The sequence below is a fragment of the Lactuca virosa genome, chromosome 6 (assembly GCF_052849685.1).
Source record: "Lactuca virosa cultivar CGN04683 chromosome 6, Lactuca_virosa_CGN04683_v6, whole genome shotgun sequence".
In the NCBI taxonomy this organism is placed as follows: Eukaryota; Viridiplantae; Streptophyta; class Magnoliopsida; order Asterales; family Asteraceae; genus Lactuca; species Lactuca virosa.
In genome coordinates, this window is record NC_136431.1 from 118,693,331 (window position 1) to 118,699,180 (window position 5,850).

Below are 5,850 nucleotides of genomic sequence, written 5' to 3' on the forward strand. Positions count from 1 at the left end.
TTCCTCCATTGGGATCTCCTTCTTTAATTTTTGTACTTTGTATTTTGTCTTGTACAAGTAAATTTTTCTCTTGTATGCCCTCTTCAATTCCTCCATTCTCATCCTTGCAGTGATTTCTTATACTTTACGCTTTTTCCCTTTATCGTGCTTATTTTTCTCCACTCTTTCCTTTACACGCTCCATCGTTTCCTTTCCTTTCTTATCTTTCTTGATTGCCTTTTTGGTTGTTACAGAATACGGTGCTTTGAAAGTGGAAACTTCACACGTAGTAGAGACAATGGCACAAGGCTTGGTTCTTTTGCTTTTGATTGTTATCTCTTCTCGATCTAGCATATGTGATTTAATAGAAGAGGTATGATTATCACCATTCACATTTTTAAGATCCCCTTTATCTTCCAAACTCCCTCCATCCTTTTCTTGAACAGCCGCATCATTCTCTACCATTGCTTCAAGAAAAGACAAATATGCATCCTCAAAGTCGATACGATCTTTAACAACCTTGTTTCTCTTAAGAGGATTCTTCAAGTAATCATGCAAAACTTGCACATCTAGTTCACAAAGGGTACTAATGGCTTGCAGACTATCATGTCCAGCAGATTGGGAATTTTAATAGGTACTCGTCGAGTCAGCAGATATGACTCGGCGAGTCAGAGAGTTTTCAAAACTTTTGAGGTTTTCTTTGCAGTCAACTTCCTTGATCAGCCTTTCTATCTCCTCCAGATCTCCCTCGGCATCAGAATTCTCTTCCAAGGATAATAAGAATTGGTTTGGATTGACCTCTTGCAAGTAAGCAAGTTCTCTCTCCAATACTTCATCACCTAAAATTATTAAGGAAACCATATCTTCTTTTGACTCTTTGGGCTTCTCCTTTTCCTCTGCTTCAAAAATTACCGAATCATCTCCCACCCTTAATGTTAGCGTAGATTCACGCATGTCTACCAAGGCACAAGCGGTATTCAAGAATGGCCGCCCAAGAATGATTGGTACTTTAGAGTCCTCCCCCATGTCTAATATTATAAAGTCAACCGGAAATACTAATTTATCAATTTTGATAAGGAGATCTTCACATACTCCCATTGGATGTATTATCGTTTTGTCGGCTAGATGAATCTTCATTTGAATAGGCTTTGGGACCGGAAGGTTTAACTTTTGGAAGAAGGAATATGGCATAATATTAATACTTGCACCCGAATCCGTCGATGCTCGTGTGGTCATTATGTTCCCAAATTGACAAGGTACGGTGATGCTTCCCGGATCGCCGCTCTTTTCTAGCAGTTCACTTAGCACTATTTCAGCAACTTCTTCTATATTTCTTCTAGTGGTAAAGAGGTTTTTAAGTAAACTACCATATTTCGGTGTTTGTAATATCGTTTCAACAAACGGAATATTTACTTGGAGTGCCTTTATGTGCTCCATAAACCTCCTATATTCTTGAATCTGCTTATCGGTTATGGCTCGGCTCGGAAATGGCAACGAGGGTCGGTAAGGCTTCAAAAGAGAGCAGTTTTTGGTATCAGGTTGTCGACTCGTCGAGTCCATGATGGAAACTCGGCGAGTCGAGTCGGGTTTACTCAAATCCCAACTACTTTCTTCTTCTGTTCGCACTTTGTTGGGATTCTTCTGGATAGCGGTCAGAGGAGTGTAAATTGGCTCAGAATCTGTTGTTATTGCATTCACATGCACCATTCTTGGATTTTGCTCGGTATTGCTAGGAAGTTCACCAGGTGCTCTTTGGTTGATTTGTTGTGCAAGCTGACCTAGCTGTTTTTCAATGTTATGAATAGATGCTTGCTGATTCCTAAGCATATTTTGATGATCCTTCATCATAGCTTGATGTTCTCTAAGCATATTTCGTTGCTCTTTCATTTCAGCATCTGAATCATTATGCCTCTTCTCAGACGCGGCTACATATCTTGTGAACATCTCTTCCCAATCAGCTTTCTTCTCCAACACCGGTTCCTCTTTTTGATAATAGCCCCTTTCTTTTTGCTTAAATTTCTCATCCTTTGCCTTTTTGTACTCATCATAAGGAAGCCAATCCTTTTTGGGTTTTCGCCAATTGTCATCATACCTATCACCACTTGAATAGCACACTTGCACCCTCCGGTTCCCATTTTCGTCTAGATCACAATCTTTAATGAGATGGGGCCCTCTACAATTCTCACAACCGACCCTAATGGCATGGATGGATTGGTCCATCTTAGTCATTCTTCGATCCAAATTCTCTAGTTTAGCCATCATTGCTGCCATGCTATCATTAACTGAGTTCACCGCCCCCCGACTCAGTTCATTCCTTGGGTTATGATATTCTCTAGAGTGTTTAGAGAATTCTTCAATTAGGGCCTTTATCACCGGGGGTGCTTTCTTCGTGAGTGGTCCTTGCGAATCAAGGAGTTGCCTAGTTGTCACATTTACCCCATCATAGAAAATGGAGACTTCTTGTTGGCTGTTTAGATCGTGATATGGGTAATTCCTTAGTAAGACTTTGTACCTTTCCTATGCCTCATATAGTGACTCTCCAGCTTGTTGTTCAAAATTAGCTATGGCTTTCTTCAACTTGGCTATTTTTGAAGGAGGGCAAAACTGGTCTATGAAATCTTCTTTCATTTTAGCCCATGTAGTGATGGATCCTGGGGGAAGTGATTTCAGCCAATCCTTTGCAGCTCCCTTGAATGTGACAGGTAGCATACGAAGCAAGACAGTGTCGCGAGCCACATTAGGGACATTGAAGTAGTCGGCTATGTCCTTGACTTCGTCAAGATGCTTGTATGCGTCCTCATGATCCTTCCCGTAGAATGGAATCTCCTTAAGTTGAGCAAGTATGTGGCCTTTAAGTTCAAAGGTGGCAGTTGCGGGAATGATGGGTTGCACTAGTCCCGGTCCGGTATCGTCACGTATTCTCTTCTTCCATTCGTCCATGGGAACTTCATCGATGTTAGCCATGGGGTTAGCTAATTCGCCTTATAAATCGCTTCCTTCTTCGGAGTCGGTTTCTTCTTTTTCAGATTCGTACACGATATCGTCCTTGTTTGGGTCTTCGTTCGCCTTAGAAAAATTGTTGGATTCTCCCACTTTCTTGTCATTTTTCTTACTAAAAACAGATTTGAGATTCTTCAATGGCGAATTCTTTGATGTTGCGGTTTCTCCTACGGTCTTGCCCTTGTTTTTCTTCAAAGTTGCTTCCGGGTCTTCAAGTGGTGTAACCAAAGGTGTACCTCCTCCTCTGGTCATAAACGAACTGCAATTAAAATAGAAAACACGCGTAAAAAGAACAAAAATAAAATAAAACGAAACTGAGTTTCAGCGATGGACTCGTCGAGTAGCTTCGATTGCACTCGGCGAGTTCAAGGCTAGAAACAAAATTTTTTTTTAATAATAATCCTAAAAACAGAAAACTACTAAAACTTGAACTAATGACTAATTTACTAAAAAAATGACTTTGTGCAAGATAATTCTCACACAAAGGATCGATAAAACTAGAAATTAGAGTTTATTTTTGAACCGTTCCCCGGCAACGGCGCCAAAAACTTGTTGTGTGTGAAATGAACTAAGTTTTATCCTACTCTTCACTTACGAATTAGACACACAAAGGCAGTGGACCTATCAATTGTGGTATAGTTAAATAAGTAGGGTATCGAACTCAGGGAACGGAAATTAAACTAATTACTAATATTATCTAAAACAAATAATAAAATAGGAGGGGTTTCTCTAGTTTTACAAGACTAGAAACTTAACTAAAACTTACCTAGCACTTAATTAAGCAGCTAAACAATTAAATTGCAACTAAATTCAATGATAAAAGGACTTCTGTCTAGGTTCGAGTCATTTGATCCTATGGTTGATTTTACGGTAAATATATCGGATTAATTTTTCATTGGCTACCGATTTAGATGATTAGGTTCACGTTCGTTATTGCTAATCCTTAGAAAACAGATTAATTCAAGCAGTGGCCAGTTGTCTAAATTAATAAGTTCCCTAGTTAATTAATTCGGGTTAAGTAAGACTTGTAATGGTTAATTGAATTGGTGATTCAATTAACCTCTTGTTGATGGTGTATCACACAAGCTCACGTATTAATTTACCTAGTTTCTAGTTAATTCTAGTTTCACATTCGTTATTCCTAGACATATAACTATGTGGTCACATAAATTATATGAAATTAATAACTAAGAGATGTTCATACAACTTAATTACTGATTTATTAACAGAAAATAGTTGCTATTAATCTATGAGGTTCTTTAACAAGCTTAGCAAAACAATATCACCAATTAAAATTATGAGGTTCTTTGACTCGCCGAGTTCTTCTTGTTTTTGGCATTTTTCTTCTTTGTTTCAACTCCCGAACTTCCAACTGCTTCTCCTGCTTCCTTTTGCTTCCGAGCATATCTTTTGGACTGAAAATACAATTTGAACACTATTAAGTACCTTTTGTCCATAATATGTAAATAATTAGCTAACAAATAAAGAAAATCTATACTAAATACATAGCTAAACATGCACATATCATTCACTAACATCCAAGGCATATAGGGTTCTCAACAAACGCTCAAAGAAGATAGAAGAAACCTACTATGTCACGTTTGACGACAATTATCTAAAGCGAATTCAGTCGAACGAAAGTCAGATCAAGGAAATCTTTCCTAAACCTTTCCAGCCATTATTCCTATGTCCAACCTTTATGAAGAATTCATGTTACTCTTTGATGAACCTGAGAAAGCTATCTCATCTGAAGCTAAGGCAGCGAATAATAAAGTCGACGAACTTAAGAAGATTATCGATGATGCTGCGAAAGACATGCCTCAACAGCCATCCACTGCGAATGACCCTCGAGACACGCACACCACTTTCCAGGGAGAGAATTCTGGGTCTAACACACAATTCCAGGTGGAGGATGCTACACCTCTAACCACGAATGCTTCTCTGCAGGGGGAGGGTTTTGCATCACCCATTTCTACTGAGCCTCCTTCTGATGGAAATTGTTCCCCACCAACTATGACCCACGAACCTCCATTCACAGGTGATGATTCAATTCCTGAGGTCAACGAGTTCGCATCATTCGAGGGGGAGAATAAAGAAGCTAATGATGACTCGGACGCTCAATCTGTTCAATCTAAATTCGAGGAAGTAAATGCTGAGCTAAATCCATCCTTAGATCCAAATTATCCTCCTATGACCAAATGGACAAGAGATCACCCAAAAGCTCAAGTTATTGGTGAATCCTCTGCAGGTGTCCAAAGTAGAATTTTGTATGTTTAATTCGTTCGTATCCAAGATTGAACCCAAAACCGTCAACACTGCTCTCGTTCACTCTGACTGGGTGCAAGCAATGCAAGATGAACTCAATGAGTTCAAACGAAACAGAGTTTGGAGACTGATTCCAACTCCCCCAGATGCATCGGTTGTTGGTTTAAAATGGCTGTTTCGGAATAAAATGGATAAAGAAGGGAATGTGATCAGGAACAAAGCTAGGCTTGTGGTCAAAGGTTATTGCCAGGAAGAAGGGATTGACTACGAAGAGACCTTCGCACCCGTTACAAGGTTGGAATCCGTTCACATCTTCTTGGAATATGAAACACACAAAAATTTTGAAGTTTTTCAAATGGATGTAAAGTGTGCATTCTTAAATAGCGAACTGGAAGAGACCGTTTATGTGGAGCAACCACCTGGATTTGTAAATGAAAAATATCCCAACCACTGTTATATTCTTGACAAAGAAGTTTACGGTCTAAAGCAAGCTCCAAGAGCCTGGTATGAAACACTAACTCGTTTTCTTAAAATGTCCAAATTCAAGCAAGGTTCGGTTGACCCAACTTTCTTTCGAAAGAAAGAGGGTGACCACTTGATGATCGT

General features: G+C 39.3%; 1 non-coding gene across 1 annotated transcript; it reads left to right on the forward strand.

The window, feature by feature from the left end:
- Window positions 1–2,452: 2,452 nt before the first annotated feature.
- Window positions 2,453–2,559, forward strand: LOC145122893 (small nucleolar RNA R71). The gene has a single exon (XR_013714790.1). It is a non-coding gene; the product is annotated as a small nucleolar RNA R71 (small nucleolar RNA).
- The last annotated feature ends 3,291 nt before the right edge of the window (window positions 2,560–5,850 follow it).